The 16,705-nt window shown below is 41.4% G+C and overlaps 1 long non-coding RNA gene across 1 annotated transcript in view; it reads right to left on the reverse strand.

Moving 5' to 3' along the window:
* LOC108887386 (uncharacterized) overlaps positions 1-8,118 on the reverse strand; it is a 78,071-nt gene extending 69,953 nt beyond the window's left edge. Inside the window, exons 1-2 of the long non-coding RNA XR_001961606.1 lie at positions 7,553-8,118; positions 4,126-4,216 (exon numbers count right to left, since the gene is read on the reverse strand). This is a non-coding gene — a long non-coding RNA (uncharacterized LOC108887386). The remainder of the gene's footprint in view (positions 1-4,125; positions 4,217-7,552) is intronic.
* Between the last annotated feature and the right edge of the window lie 8,587 nt (positions 8,119-16,705).

Here is a 16,705-nt window from a genome sequence, read left to right on the forward strand (position 1 = left end):
CAAGCAGTTTATCCTATTTGAGAAGATAGATTACCTGGACCCACTAAATGAGATGATAACCTGTGAGAAACACTGATACTGTATCCAAAATTCAGCATGTGAAACAGTGTGAAATAAAACAACAGAGGACCCATAGGGTTACAGAACAAATTAAATGCCACACTAGTGAAATAATATAGTTTTTCCAGGAAGAATCACATGTTTGGAAAAACCCACATTGTTACATAATACTGGAGGCCAAGTGTAAGGGCCATTGGCTGGTGAAGCTTCACTATAGGCTTTGTAACTTTCCAGGACACATGGACAGATGCCTGCAGACACACACATATACACACAATCGTGGACGGGAATAGTGTTCATTCGTAGTGTATTCTTCCGTGACCACAGTGATCACAGTGACTGGGAACTTACTGTTCCCACAGGGAGGACAAAGACGACCAGATGATGCAGAGGCCCAGCTAAAATACTCTAAAAGGATTATTCTCTTGGACCTGGGCCTCTGCATCATGTCTCCCATCTTCTATGGTCACTGATATACAATCTCTATTAAATGCTACCAAAAGAAATAATGCAATTTAATCCACACTGCACACACCCATCATAGACCAATCAGACTGCTGCTATTGCTGAAACACTTAAAATGACAAACAACAATAGGGGCCGTCTCTGGAAACTTTACTTTTTTGGAGTTTTTCATATATCAAAGAGAAACTTGACAATCGTTTGTGCGACGTTTGATCTTTGTGACACGATGAACACAAGCACCAGACAATATACAAGGCTCTTATTCCACTTACATAACATAGCAGGATTATAACTTTTTTTTCCCTGTGCCTCAAAATGCTCCTCACACTTCTGACAGTGGGCTGAGCTGCATTTCAACTAGCGGTGTACTGTGGCGTATCTTTGAACAACCAAACAACTCAAGTGAAGTGCCTGCAGTCCTTTAAGCACTTTATCCTCAGAGCTTCATTGGGCAACAGACAGGCAAAAAAAAGAGGGAAAAAACAAGACAAAAAATGCAAATGAACTCTTGAACACTTCTACATGCCATTCAAAACCTCCACAAAAAAGGCAGAGTACATTTAAAATGTTTTAGAATGCCAGACTCATAACAGCACTTTACAACAACGTGGGGAAAAAAAGATGGGGGAAGTGATAGAGGGAGAGAGAGTTAGAGAGATGTGCTCTTTTCTGAGGCTTCTTTGCATCGCGTTGGGGATTCCATGTGTCTCATCGTCTTGTTTAGAGTGCATTACCAGCCAATGACACAGCCTCCCTCCCTCCTCAACGCTCTAGTTTTCTTGTTGTCGGGGAAAGTGTCCTGAGGCAATAACAGCAACCATCAGCACTCCTCCTCCTCCTACACCTCCTCCTCATGCAGAGATACGCCAGGGCCTAATTTTCCATCAGCAAAGCATGAAATCAAGAGAGAATGCCACACAACAAGCACTCTTATGAGGGGACACTTTGCCGGTTCGCCCACCCATGCAAACACAGACACACACGCAAACACTGACACACGTGCAGAGACACGTCCTAACTTCTGAATAAATTATGAAATCAAGTGGATGCTAAGCTAAAGTGACAATCAGGAGCTTGTTGATGAGAGCACAAATGTGACTTTGGGAGATGGCTTTATAAATTTCAGGAAATTAGTTGACGGTTGTTATTTCAGACTTAGCTTTTCTAAGTATTTTTGATCATTTTATCTGGTTACTGTATACAAATGCTTGCTTTAACATATCATAACATGGCTTTATCCACCACATGTGGAAAAAATCTGTAAAAAACAACCAGTAAAGCAGCTTAAGACAACCAATAGTTACATTTTGTTGCAGCTCTAGCGGCTACAGTAGTCATGACAGGAGCAAAGGAGGAAGTTAGGCGATGTAGTATATAGAGCAACAAAGTCTGCACTAGGTGGAGGTTGGGGGTGGATGAACAGGTTAGCAAAACAGGTTTGGCTGTATGAAACATCAACATTACCTAACCAAACTGGGACCACAACGTTCCACAACCTTAACCATGTTTACTATTGTTACCATGACAACAAAGATCCAGTATGCCCGCCACTGGTACGCTCCGGTTGTATCCGAGGGTAGATAGACAGGTAGAGACAGATCAGTTTTCAAACCTATTCTATATATTTGTTATTATTTTTATTTGAGAGTGAAGCAAAGGTAGCTGCTTTGTGTTTTCATTCCTGTGGTAAGACGATATCTACCTGATGGTATCTGAGATTTCCTGTTATTCCCTCCTGGACTACATACCAGAAAAATGAGTTAAGAACCAACGTGGCAGACGAGAACGTTTCCTTTCTATATCACTACGTCCATAAAGTGACAGAAATTACAGTAAATTACAGCTATACACAAGGAAATGATTCAGAGTCCAAAATGTCTAATTATTGGTCACTATAAAGAGCCTTATGTAGATGTTTATCATGTGGAGAACAATGAATGAGTGAGCACAGAGGCAATTTCACACACAGCTTGAGTCTCTACGACTGATTATTTCCTTCCTTTTTTGTGTGCAATTTGTGTACATGTCAACAACAAAATTGTTATACATGGATGATGTTGCTTGAAATACTCAGACTGGTCAAACTCATGTTCTCAGAACTGAGACGTGGTCAGGAATACCAACTTAACGATGTCAGTTTGTGGACATTGAGATCAGGTCCTGATTTTCTGACATGACAGCGTTACAGCAGTTAATATGAGCCTTTATGACTGGATGCTTTGGGTCACAGTTGTAACCATGGCCAGACAGACTAATTATCTGTCTGAACTGGACAAGAAAAATAAGACAATGACAGAGGAGCAGAAAAATAATCTCCTCTGAGGAGGTTCTTGTGACTCAAGAGGGCCAGCATCGTGTTTTCAGAGATCATGCAGCCAAGCAGAGACACTGAGCAGATGTTATCAGAGACCCACTGCTAGGCTAAACTCAACAGCACTGTATCTCAGTTTTCTATCAACTGAAAAATAAGGCAGTTAGTTATTAGGACAGTAACACTGACAAATACTACAGAGAGTGGAAAACTCTTTCTCTACTACACACACACAAACACAGAGAGAAGAAAAAGATCTCACAGTGCTGACTGACAAAGATGCCCTGCAATATAGATGACGAGAACAAAGCTCCCCATAACAAACTCCACTCATATTGAGACGATTTCCTTTTCAATAATGAATCGCCATCAGCATCGGGCGTCAATACTATGTCTCTGTGTTGTATGTGCCAGCGTGTGTGTGTATGTGTGGGAGTGAAGGGGGGAAAAAAAACATCTATCCTCAACGAGAACAAAACTTCTATATTTAATCTGTGCTGAGAACAAGCAGGCATGCAAAGTCAAAAACAAAACGGGGATGCAAGCCGAGGCTTTCTGTGGCATGCAAATCACATCCGGACCAACCAGCTGCTGTGAGCTTATCCCCCACATCTTTGTGATTGACAGGATTTTTAAAATGTGTAGATTATAAATATTTATAATTGACTTAATATTGACTGTATTTTTTCTGTTTGGTTGAACTTGTGTGGGGAGAAGAAAAAAATAAGAGGCAGGAAAAAAAAGCTTTAATTTTGCAAAAAAAAAAAAGGCACAATACCACAATCCAGTTCATCCACAGTTCCTTCTTCACATAAATAACCCTCCCTCCACGACCCATAGTGTGTGTGTGTGTGTGTGTGTGTGTGTGTGTGTGTGTGAACAGAAGCCTGTTTTCCCCACTGAAGATAATGAGCATTACTTCTACTATTTTCTGTAGCTGTCAGGTCTCCTTGAGAGTTCGACTGTTCGCAGAGAGGTCAGTGTGGTCACTGTAAAGTCAAGCTTGCCTTAAAAGAAAAAAAAAAGGTGACAGTTGGAAACATGGGCCGGATCTCCAGAAATTACACCAGTAAGAAAAAAAAAAAAAAACAAAATACCACGAGCGAGCCTAATCATGGCTGGGACAAGAGCCCAGTCTGGAGAAAGGGCAAATATTTAGAGTGGTGCAGAGGGGGCAGAGCTTGCCTGTTGTTGTACCTCCCCCCATTTATCAGCTTATGTAAGAGACACACAGGAAAGCATGTATGGTACACAAACACAAGCAGCCACACACACCTGTACCAACTGACCTCAAACTTCCCCACGGGGCATCAGTGTGCAGTTGTCAGTAGAGGCAGCCTCCTGTCCTCTGTGTCGCCGTGTGACCCTGGTGACGGCACCCTATTTTAGGAGAGAAGAGGAGAGGAGGACATTTTCAGACTTTCTGCTTATTTTTGCTGAATCAAAAGGTAATCTTCTATTTAACATGACAGACAACTGCAAATCAAGAGTGCCAGAGTGTCATCACACAGTCCAGATCCAGGAGAAAAGCTATGGTTGGGGGGGACAAGTGGAGGAAACACATTGCCAGTGCAGAACCGGGATGGGCCCAGCCTCTAAGAAATTGAAATAGCTTTTGGCCTTTGATTGAATTGCACTATGTGATCACACTATACTGTATAAGCCTTCTCTCTGTCTCTGTCTGTCTAACTCTCTTTCAGCTCCACATCAAAAAGGCCATCTGCAGTAAAAAGGCCAGCCAACACACCATGCGCTCCCTTCTCATCCACAAGTTTCCTCTGCCCAGCATCCAGACACGGCACTGCCCACCGTCTCATCAATTTTCCTCTTTGATTTCATCACCGAGTGAAACTAAAATGGCATTACAAAGTTTTATTTTGCAACAGAGTAAGTTTCACGACTGAAACTATCTGAAGACCCCGAGTTCTGACCAAATACAACAAAAATCTCTTCTTAAAAAAAAAAAAAAAAGCAGAGCCAAACAAACACACAAGGATTTATTTTACAGTCTCAATAATGGCAACTGCTTTCAATCCCACAGAGCATTGGGATTTAAAGTGAGCATGAAACACAAACCCTTCAAGCAGATTAAATTTCAAATCAAGCAGGCCATGTAAATGATGTGGTGACAGGGGGCCCAGTGCAATTAGCATGCCAGGCTAGTGTTAAAGCAATTAGGCAAAACAGACGGCTAGAGCACCAGGGCTAAGCATGGGAAGGGAGGAAGGACGAACATTTCCATATTGCTCTTCAGGACATGTGTGTCTATGCGAGTGCGCATGATGTGTCTGTGCATGTACAGTTTGTTTGAGGTCATTCGACACTCGACTTGTTTGTGAAATTCTCAGAGGGAATCAGAGGTTAATGGGAACTAGACTTTGTTTACTGACAGCGTATCCAGCCATTTTTGGAGAGCGAGGAAGGGGAGAAAACTAAATAACAAATGCTGCTTTCCTTGTAACAAAAAGAGAAGAAAAAAAAATAAAAAAGGAAACAGAGAACACTGAGTCTCATGTTGCTTAGGGGAATCACAAAAACATTTACTGGTAAACAAGCCCAGAGCGGAAACTGTGGGAACCACTTTGGGGAAAAAGCAGACGCATTTGGGCAAATCTCTCAGGTGGAGCCATCAAAATGCAAGTGTCGGCTCGTACACACAGACGTGGCAGAAAGGACCACCTGGAGACAGGGACTGACATTCGTTTGAGCGTAAATTACTCAAACAAGCATGCCTGGGAATGGCATTTAATACTTGATGTTTCCCAGTGGGAGCAGTGGTGGATGCCTCTAATTCAAACAAGGAGTTATGATATACAAACACTGCTGAAAACAAACATACAGTTTCGTTGCACGGGAGGTTGTATGTGATGAGACACATGCCTTTTGGGATGCTAAGTAGGACAGTAACTCATCTCTGTCTCAGTCTCCAGCAGCAACGTGGGAAGAAAAGTAACAATAATGGAGGACGAGGGCATAAAGCCTGTCATAGCACCTTAAATCTTTTTCTATTGTGGTATGTGCACAGTCTAATATGATGAGATATAGGTATCTTTACATTTCCTTTCCGCACAGGTAATATTGTCTTATATTTGCAACGCTAATCCACAGGTGTGTCAAAGGTTTTAATTTATAACTGGTCAATTTTAAGACTAACGTTAGCGATAGTGTGTGGCTGCATTTAGCTGCATGTTATAGAGAGGTGTTCCTAATATTCTGGGTTCTTCAAGTATGTAAATGAGACTGGAAAAAGTTTAAGTTTAAACCAAGGAAAAGAAGAAAGATATTGCACAACACAGTGAAACCAACAATTTGCACTAATCTGAGGCTTTTTCACACTCATCAGTCTTCTGTGTCAAAAATGAAACACACGAGGGACACGGTTAAAAAAATAGTTTAAAAAGAAGTGACACACACTGGCATCCTAATATTTGCTGACTCTGAGTTTCGCTCTGTGTGTGTGGAGGCAGTCGCAATGTTTTTGAAGAAGTTCAGACAAAATGCTAGTGTGTGTGCGTGTGTGTTTTCCTGTCACATTTTCCTGCCATTAAAGCGTGTGAACTGAGAGAACAGCCAAGCTTAAGAGCATGAGCCAGGACATGTATGCTGTGTATGTGTTTTTATGTAAGGGGTTGCTTAGATACCACAGAGGTGAAACCTAATTACAGAACTACAGGTGTATTAAGGCGAGGTAAATAACACACTGAACTTATACACTTCAGTTTTCTTTTTTGTACAAACTCAAAAAAGCTATCAACATTTTTAATTCCTTCTGGGATTAAATGAAATAAAAAAATAGCACTATGTATCCAAAAAATGAGTGTAATCACAGCAGCAGGATCATGTTAAATTGTAATATCCTGCTTTTGCAATCACATATTTTCACACTGCGACTAATGACTAATGTGCTCCAAAGGAGCTCAGCTCATGATATAACCCTAACATTTTCTTTAAAACAGACCTAATGTACACAACTCAATTAACTGAAATTTAGATTAAATGGAAATTCCAGAGACTGTACTAATTAGTTCCTGTTCATGAATGTATGCTATGTAGTACAACCTCTCAGACTATGTAGTGCCATATGGTCGACATGGCCTATGGGCTTTGTGAGAATTACTTCATGGAGAGAGTCCAAGCCAAGCAGGTGAGGCAGTGTTTTGTTTGCAGTGTAGCAGACAGAGGGAGACGGAGAGAGGAAAAAAGGTCTTCCATGAAGAGATGGAGAGAGAGTGGGGCAAGAAAGTGGTCAAAAAATAAGGTCAAACCCAAACAAATAGAGAGAGGACTCTATCACAAGAGACGGATGTTAAAAACTGAGCAACACGATAAAGTCTGGCTTGTAGCCAAGTGAAACAAGTGACATGATGTAGCTGACTGCTGTATCCCAGTAACACAAACCCAAAAGACAAAAAAACAATGGATGAATACAAATAATTCCCAGATTGGATAATACTTTCCTCCACAACAGGAAAGATGACAATGGGGAAGGATATTTCACTCAACCTGTAAGATGCTAACGTGTTAGCAAGCCAGCTGACTTGTTAGCTAAAAGGCCACAAACCTAACAAGCTGTAGCAGCAGCTACAACACAAGTGTAAATATCTCTAGAAAGCCCTGAAGAACAACAGCATTTAACAACACTGACAATTCTGCTACTCAAACAAAGCCGCTGTGTTGTAGCAAATGTGAAAGAGAAAGCACAAATTACTGACTTACTGGAGGAGTCTTCACTTTTTTCAGAGGTGGGTTAAAGCAAAGCCTAGGTCAATCAAATCAAAATGGCTGACTGTTTATCAAGTAAGTCTTCATCTTCATTATCTTCTTCCTTTAAGCCTTCTTCCCAACAGATATTTGACTTGTCACTGCAGCAAAAGCACAGGTGGAGCTGGACATTAACCCAAGCTAGTTGGGTGAAGATAGCTAGCTAAGAAAAGGACTGCGCTAGCTTACTTCTGGGGAAAAATAAAAACAATTTAGCGCACGACGAAACAGACAGTTTTAAGCCCGCACCTGATTTCTCATTTTTCCCGGATTAACATAAAACAAAAATAAAAAATACTAGTCGTCCTTTGTTTTCCGATTTAATTGTTACAAAACGAAAATCGGACAACGGCTCTGTTTTTTGTTTCCGGTTTATTTTAAAAACGGGAAATGGCTCGTCGTCTCTTTCCTGTCTTCCCACTCCAGAACGAACATCAATTGGCCGTTATGTACACGGACCCAGCATACATATCAACCTGCGTTAATGGTATTAATTACACCTGTGTTTTCTCTGCTCTGGCATGTCAATATGTCTGCAGTTGAAGTTAACCAATGAACGTGGAATTTCAAAATAAAAGTTCATAGAATGTTGTACAAAATGTACTGCATAGTAACAAAAAATATTTTTTTATATTTTTAAAAAGCACATTTCAAAACTACCTTATGGTATACTTACTGTATATACAGGCTATACTTTTATCTGTAATATTATTAAAGTACCAAAATATGTTGATATAGTGCACAATCGTTAGTGTTGTTTAGTTGCCGTTCACGTTTGTTGTTCTTGTCACTTGAGTGTGGAACTAGAAGTAGTGGCACTCTCTGCTCTTTGATGTAAAACCTACAGTGGAGTTGTTTATGGTGCATGAAAAAAATCAAGTTTAAATCCTTCTCAGCTCTCTCTCAGTAACTACAAAATTGCAGGGTACTGTACACACAAATGCTCTAGGGTCTAACAGTTCACTGTGATTACACATCTTGAAATTTATGTCTTTTTACACATGTAACCCTCCCACAATGTCCAAAACCATGAAGTCATTACTGTGGATAACATTGTGCAATTTGTCAGCCTGACCGGATTTAAGTTTAAAGCTCTATTTGCGGGCGACAATATTTTGTTGTTAAGCACACTGAATGCCTCCACTGAGACACTCAGTTGGACTTTGAGCCCGAGAGTCCCATATAGACACACAAGCATTATACCTTGGGGATGGAAAAGTGCATAGTTGAGTGTAAACCGATGATCAACTAAAAGCTTGGCAGGATTATGTTGTGGCTTCCATGACTGTTTTATGACATGAGCTCCCCATTTTAAAGGAGTTTCTGCAGCTCAGGGCACATTATGATCCCACAGTGGAAGAAGAGCAGTGGACTTTGCTTGATTTCATTTAAACCTTCAAAGCACGTTCTAATTATACAATTTTAGCAGGAAAAGTTTAATGTTACACACTACAAACAAGCAAAAATAGAGGGGAATGTACACACTCCAGAGGGAGACTGGCAAGACTGGCACAGTGTCTGGAACAAAGTTTGGTGAAATTATACAAGAATCAATCGTGTCTCAGGTACAGTCAGAGAGGGAAAGAGAGTGGATGTTTGCTTTCACCTGTCACACGCAGCCATTTCCTAATTTCCAGACTATCATGAACAAGGCTCAGGCTTAGAAACAAAGGGCCCGCTAACAAAGCTTCCCATGGAGAATTGACTGCAGCCTTGGTTGCTATTTACATACAGATGCACTGGAAGGAATTTGCATAATGTTTTTTGTAGCTGGGTGCTCAGGGGAGCGGCATTGTAACATATTGGTGCCTAATGAACTCTGAAAAAAATTGATTTTCCACAGAGTAAATTAAGAAATGCATTATAGCTGTTAAAGCAATCTTGGGGGAAATCGGAGCCTTCCTCTGCTAAACTACGCTTGATAAGTAATAAATTACATGTTACACTTATTTGCTTTAATTCATGCTAATTTTGCCCAATTAATGTATCACTGTAGTTCTGAGGGCAGCCACTGGAGATTTAATTATTTATTGGATTTTGGTGTGTGTATGTGTCTGTGTTGTATTGTTGGCATATGACGTGTGTGTGTGAATATAGTAAAAGACTGTTTGTAGATATTGATGTACTACATGCAATTGTATTTGTGTCTGCTGCCTTCTGCTACAATTGTAAGTGTTTGTATGTGTGTACAAGTGTGTGTGAATGTCCATCAGCAAGAGAGTTAAATCCCATGTCTGCTGGGACTTCCTGACAGAGGCCTGATTGTCTGTGGCTGCAGACTCTCAAGGCTCTCTCTCTCCTTCTGCCACTCACACACACACAAACGTACACACACTTGGCCTAGCTTTGGCTGCCTTCCTCCCCTTCCTTCCTTCCCCTCCCCTCCCCTCCCGTCCCTTGCTGGCTAGCAGGGTGAGTCATTGTTTACAGGCCTTTCACTCTGCTGTCCTATCACCCTGCTCTGACGCTACTTTTCCATTAAATCACAGCCCCTGCATGTGGCGACATGACACCAGGCCTGGCCTTGCGTTTCCTCCTCGAGCCGTCTCCTGGGCCGACAGCTTTTGTCCACATGACACATCTGACTGCAGCTGGCTGCAGCTTTTCGCCACTTGATCTCTACAGTTTAAATTTCATCCAGGTGATGTTTGTATCCAGCGTGACCTCTAATGCACATGCACTGGAGCAGGTAAACAGGAAACACTTTGACATTTCTGTTGCAAGGGGTTAACCATCCTGCTTGATAATTAAAAAGCGCAATAGGAATCAGATTTGCAAGTATGAAAATAAGCAGAAAATGTCTATTTAGGAAAGTGAGAAGGCAAAACTGTGACTCTTTGCCCTTATTTGAAAATCAGCTGCCAAATAATTTGAGTACAAACACACATATGTATACACACACACCTTATTGGAAGAGTGAATGGAATCTCAAGCTGCTGCTGAATGTTCCTTTGCAAGCATTTGGCGAAACCGCTGGAAAGATTTACTGTTGAATTAGCCTTTTGTTTCAGCAGGCTGTAGCAGAGAATAGGCCTCTGCTTCCCTCCTCATAACCTTTCTCCCACAACAGCATAATGCATGCAACTGCTAACATAAAGTTACGTTCAAGAACTTTATACAACTATGTGCAATAGCATACTATATGCAAATGAAAGTTTTACTAAGGAGATCTGCAAGCATACCTGTAAAAAAAACAAAATGCTTCAACAAGAATGACATGACGGCCTAGTTAGCTATCAGCCTGCTGTCAAACCTAATAGGAATTAGAAGGAGTTAACGCTACTTTGTTTCTCTCCCCTTCAAGTACTCCCTCTACCCCTGCACTCACTTCTGAGGCATCCACTAAGTATCCACCCTCATCACGCCAATATTAAAAAGCTTAGCTGGCACTGGTTTTTCAAGTAAATTAGAGAAAACAAAATCTCTCAGATTAGTCAATTAAGTGGCACATTAGCCCGAGACTTAATTAAAAGATAGCGGGGCATACAGTCTTTAAGGATATAGAGAGGCGACGGGAGTGTTTAAACAGCAGATTGAACAAATGGCACTTATTAAAAACTTGACTGTGAGTCACTTGACACCTCACATATCCCCTGCACCTTGAGCTACATAAACAGAGTGTCAGCTCCCTGGGTTCCTGCTATGCAAATCTCGGGGATGAGGCAAAGAGAGGAAGTGCACTCGTCATACAACATCCCTGCCTGGAACGTCAAGATGCCCTCCTACAATCAACGGCTTAGCAACCAGAGAGGAAATGTAACATTTACTATCTCACACTTTTCTCCATCTATGCCACTTATGAATAGTGATTAGCAATGTTTCTCTGAGATGCAGAAGGGGAAATCAAACTTCCTGAAAATAAATTCAAGTTAAGGTTAAGATGCTTGTTTTGCTTTAACATAAAAAGTGTGTCAGAAGGTTTGGCTCCAAAGAAAACCAAGTCCCATGAACACACGAATAATATGTGTGTTAGTGTGCATGCTTAGTGTCAACCTCTCTTTGAAAGGCATCCTTAATTAAACCTTTTGTTCTCCCAAAATGGGAGGGAAAAAAGCATAGGCAGGCGAGCAAAAGGCAGTTATTGTGTCAGGGTGCTGAGACTGAAGAGCAAGGTACACTAAAACATCACAGTTCACTGCTCGTGTTGCCATCTCAGCGTCACTTTCTATCTGGAACAATGCGACAGCTGACAGCTCGCACCCAAGAATTATCACGCTAAACTGAATTATTTCTGCCACGTGTTAATTTATTAACAACCTGTGCATGCTCTAATGTAGCCTGCATTTGCATATACATTTTTAACCTGCGAGACTCAATCGTCTTGAATATTCTTTCGGGGGCTGAGAATATTTCAAACTGCCTTTTGTTGCGCCACGTTTTGAATTTTGAAGAATGGGGCGGAAAAAAGGGAAGACACATAAATCTCACACATGTCCGCAGGGCGCATATTCTTTAAGGGCAGATATCTGCACTTCATCACCTTGCAACATATGAGATGTGGCATCTCCGATCTGAAGCCTCCTCCTCCTCGCTTGTTCTGAGCCTTGCTCGCTCTTTCACTCCTCCTCTCTCTCTCTATCTCAAAGAGGCACCTATGACTGCTTTCACGTGGCTTCAAATACCACGGGCTGGGTTGTTTAGATGGTTCCCAAGGACTTTTCTGTTAAAGAAGAGCAAACATACAGTATTAATAAGCTCCAATGAAGTATTCATATTTAGCTTCAATGCACTAGATGGAATATGTAACCATGAATACTCCAGATATGTCTTATGAATACTCTAATGTGTAAACCAGTGCTACTTTAAATATTTGTGTTTTTAAAGTTAGAATATCAAGTGCACAATACAAAGTATTATCCACAGAGAAAGACAGATATTAGATATTCATATACACAACAACCATGTTCTAACAAAGTATCCTAACGATGTCACTTATCACCTGGCAGACAATGAAGATTTAAAAAAACAGGTATCTGGAAGAAAATTATAATTCATGCTGACATCTTCCGCCTTAAGAACCACATCTGCCGGCACCAGATGCATCATTAAACGTGCCAAGAAAATGACATCTCCCGCCCAACTCTCCCACTCCCTCCCACTTTTACATTAAAAGTTGCCGCCTGTGTCGTTGGTGTTCATGTTTACTTTTGCATCTGCGTGTCAGTACGCTCAGAACAGTATCGGCAGGCACCACCAGTCAATGGAAAAGAATGGAATTTTGTTTGTAGTTTTCCCTGGATAAAACACACATGGCACTGTAAACAATTTCAACCAGAACTACTTTCTACCAGAGAAATAGTCCCTAAGAAAACTGTTTCAACCAAGTAATGGGGATTCTGGTTCTGAAAATAATTGTTCCTACTGATTTTTTTTAAATCTAATTGTTCAGCTCAGTGAACACAACAAACAAAATCTCTGTCAGCCTCACTGTATTGGTGTGGATACAGAACTCACAGAGACATCTAATCCCTATAAATATATATCCCTCTTATACAGTACAGTGTGTGGTAATGGCATGTATGAAACAGTGCTGCAGTTACCCTGACAATGAACCCTTTATGCACATGTTAATTAAACTTTATGAAGTTCTCTTCTGGATGGGGATGCAAGCAGGTGTTGCCGATGCACACCTGTAAACTTTCCCCAGCATTATCTAATTCCCTGCGGCGTGTGTACAAAACACCCTGCCGATGCCTAGTTACCTTTTCTTTTGAGTAGGCGTCGCACACCACACATCATCACAAACAAACTGTCACCACAGCAGTTTGTTGCCAAACGGTGTGCAAACAAAGATGCAACAGGAGATGTGTTTATTCGTAGCAGATGACACAATTAAGTACGACTGACAGGCAAATAAACACAACAAGGCAAAGCATCTGTTAGAATGTGTGTGTGTGTGTGGGGGGGGGGGGGGGGGGCGCTTGTGAGGCACTATTTAGAGATTCACTGAACGGCAGGAAAACAAGTTAGAAGATCTGACAAACAATTAAAACTGTTTGTTTATATGTGAAAGAGACGAGAGAGACAACAGCTCGCATGGAATATGGAAAAACCCTCATGTAGACATTTGTTTGATCTTGTGTCTTCGCCAGTTGTTCCAAAGCATGTTAAAGCCAGCATTGTTTGTGTGTGTGTGTGTGTGTGTGTGTGTGTGTGTGTGTGTGAATGTGTGTGTGTGAAGCTTTGCCTGTCACTCATGTTAACTCAATGTGAAGAGGCTGCTCCAAGCGGAAAGTTGAGTCCTATATATTTGCCACAATGGCTGGTGTTATTAAGACCTTGATCCGTGTTTTCTTTCTGCATGGAGGGAGGTAAGCTACTAGATGCTCTTCCCCCCTCTCTGTGTCTGGGGCGGGGTGGCTCGGTTGAGTCGGGTAAAGAGGGGAGACACACACACAAACACACTTCTAGGCTCTGTAAACATCCCTTATTCAAACCACTGTCAGGGAAATGTTCTGTTTGTGCTCATGTTTCTGCTCAATTTGAAGCATTTTTGGTGAAAGCTGTGAAAAATAAATATGGTCTGATGCACGAAAAGGTCGCAGTTGATCTCAAAGGAACATAAACAGCCTAATTCATGAAGAGAGGAGTACTGTGCGACACAGGAACCAACCTCCTCTGCCATTCTGAGTTGAGCTGTTTCACTTGGCAGAAATAGAAAATCCACAAAAATTGCTAAAGAAAGCTATTGATTGAAACCACAATTACAAAAGACAGCTTTATTTTAAGAGCAAATATTTCAGTGTTTCTAAATGACATATTTGAGTGTTTTGTAAATCAGCAAAAGACCACATGAGCAACCAGTTTCATCATAAACAAACCTTGTGCTGTATGCGGTCGTAAACGCTCACAGATAAACGTTAACGGAACAAGCGTGCCTGCCAAAGAACCTGACGATCGTCCACGAGATCCAGATGACTGGAGGCCAGTGGAGCCCTCATTCATTTAAGTGATGTTAAGAACAAACAATCAAAAGAGCTGCTTGGGAGACCGCAACACGTCCACATCAGCAAATGACATGTAACAATGGTGACATCTCATTTATAGCTCAAGGAGCGTGTACAAGCAAATAAACAGGCATCCCTAGTCCGCACGTCCCTCTCAATTTGCCTCTACCACGGTCCACTGCCTTTCAGACGGAAGGGGTGGAAAGAATATAGAAAAAAAAGTTTAAAGTGCTCAACTGAGCTGATGTCTTATTTACAGGTCCACGACCACAACCTGTGCAGGCATCTGTGAAAGCACAAAACCTCCTCTCCGAACACACCACAGAAACCGAGGCCTCAACAAAAATATTCCGCTTGCACGTAGGGTTTGAGATGCCACAGCATCTGAACTGGGGGTGGGGGGGTTGAGGAACAAGGGGAGTGGATGTTTTCTGCAATGTGGAGGAAGAAAGGAAATGATCTGAAAACACCTCTGTGCCTCTTCCCTCTCCTTTCATTCCTAACTGTTTTTCGTTCTCTCAGGCAGATGTTGTCAGCACCTTTCATGGGGGCACGACGAATGGCAGAAACTTTGAACCTCATCGTTACCACCCCCACCCACCCACTCACCTCCAATCCAGGAGGTTTTTCAAGCTCGAGTCTCGTGATCTCGCTGACTGCAACATGTTATCTTTGCATCACCGTGGCGACGCCTCCAGGTAACAAGGAGATTAGAAGCAGTGAGAGGCCCATGTACCACAGCAAAGCTTTAGCAAAAGGGGGTCTTTAAATATTTAAGGTATGAGTACGATCACACATTGTTACTCTAAGACGAGAGGGGAACAAAGGATACAAATCTGTCACTTGGAAATCATTTACATTTCATTGCTGAGACTCTGTTCTGAGACTGATGTAATTTCTGAGTGTTGAATTTGAGTTTTGTGTAAAAAAAATTGAACAGAGGTGCCACACTTCCTGCTGGCTGAAGATAAACAAAAACAGAAATTATAATGTATCAGGATTCTGCTGCATTTTTTATGCACTTCTCATGTTGGCGACCACATTAATAATTTGTACGAGAGAACTAACAAACAAATAACACGTGGTGCACAGGAGGCAGGCTTCTTCGGCCTCTTGTCAAAGTCAATTAGAGTCCTCAGGTAATGACCCTATTTGCATTGTAAACCAGGCCCTTGTGTGAGGGGGCTAATGGGGCCACTACCTGAAGAGATTAATTGAAAGTGACATTACTTGAACTCTCCTCAGCTTTTTCCTTTTTTCCTCACACAGCCCTCTGAAAGATCGTCTCATCTTATTTTAATGTCATGCCACAAGTCTAAACAGCGAGGTCAAGTCTTTTCAAACTTTGACACCAGTGAGGAGGAGAGGAAAAAATGACATTGGTGGGAACTGCCTTTAAACACACAGAGTAGGGAGTAAGGTTTACAACTGCAAAAGAATGCATTGAAAAACATTAAAAAAGCTCACTAACCAAGCCCACTTCAATATTTAACAATCTAGCAACACTCTATAATTCTATAATATCATGTTTACAATCTATTGTGACACATGCCATAATGCAACAATGCATATAATTTTCTGATGTCCTAAGGATGCAAAAATTGCACACAGATGCTAACAGACAGTTATTGTATCCGTGTGATTATCTTTAATGACTCACAACACAATATCATAAATATATCAAAATGAATCACCTCAATGCTAACAGCCAGTTAATGATGGCAATTATGGATCTTATGGATTGACAGAGGACTGTGGGGGGGGGGGGGGGGGGGGGGGCATGCAGTCACATTTTCTGCCATTTGACAAAAAGAAGTATTGATGTTCCATCTGGAAAAAACAGATGGTGAATAAAGAGAAGTGTGGCATATTACTGCCACCCCCTCTTGTCCTGTCTAATTAGTCATATTATATGTAATTATAATATGGTTATAATCTTATCGGTATACAACTCTAAGGTCTATCTACCGTGTGTAAATGAAGGAAACAAAACATCATTAATGTGCCATCTGCTTTTTCTCTCATATAAAGCAACAGCAAAAGCAGTAATTTGTTCTCGTGGCCAAGGGCAGGAGACTTTCATTTTCTGACTGAAAGAGTTCTATCCCACCCAATTGAGCGGGAAAAAGGGATGGATGGACGGATGGATGGATGAATACCT

The sequence above is a fragment of the Lates calcarifer genome, linkage group LG18 (genome assembly GCF_001640805.2).
Source record: "Lates calcarifer isolate ASB-BC8 linkage group LG18, TLL_Latcal_v3, whole genome shotgun sequence".
NCBI lineage: Eukaryota > Metazoa > Chordata > Actinopteri > Centropomidae > Lates > Lates calcarifer.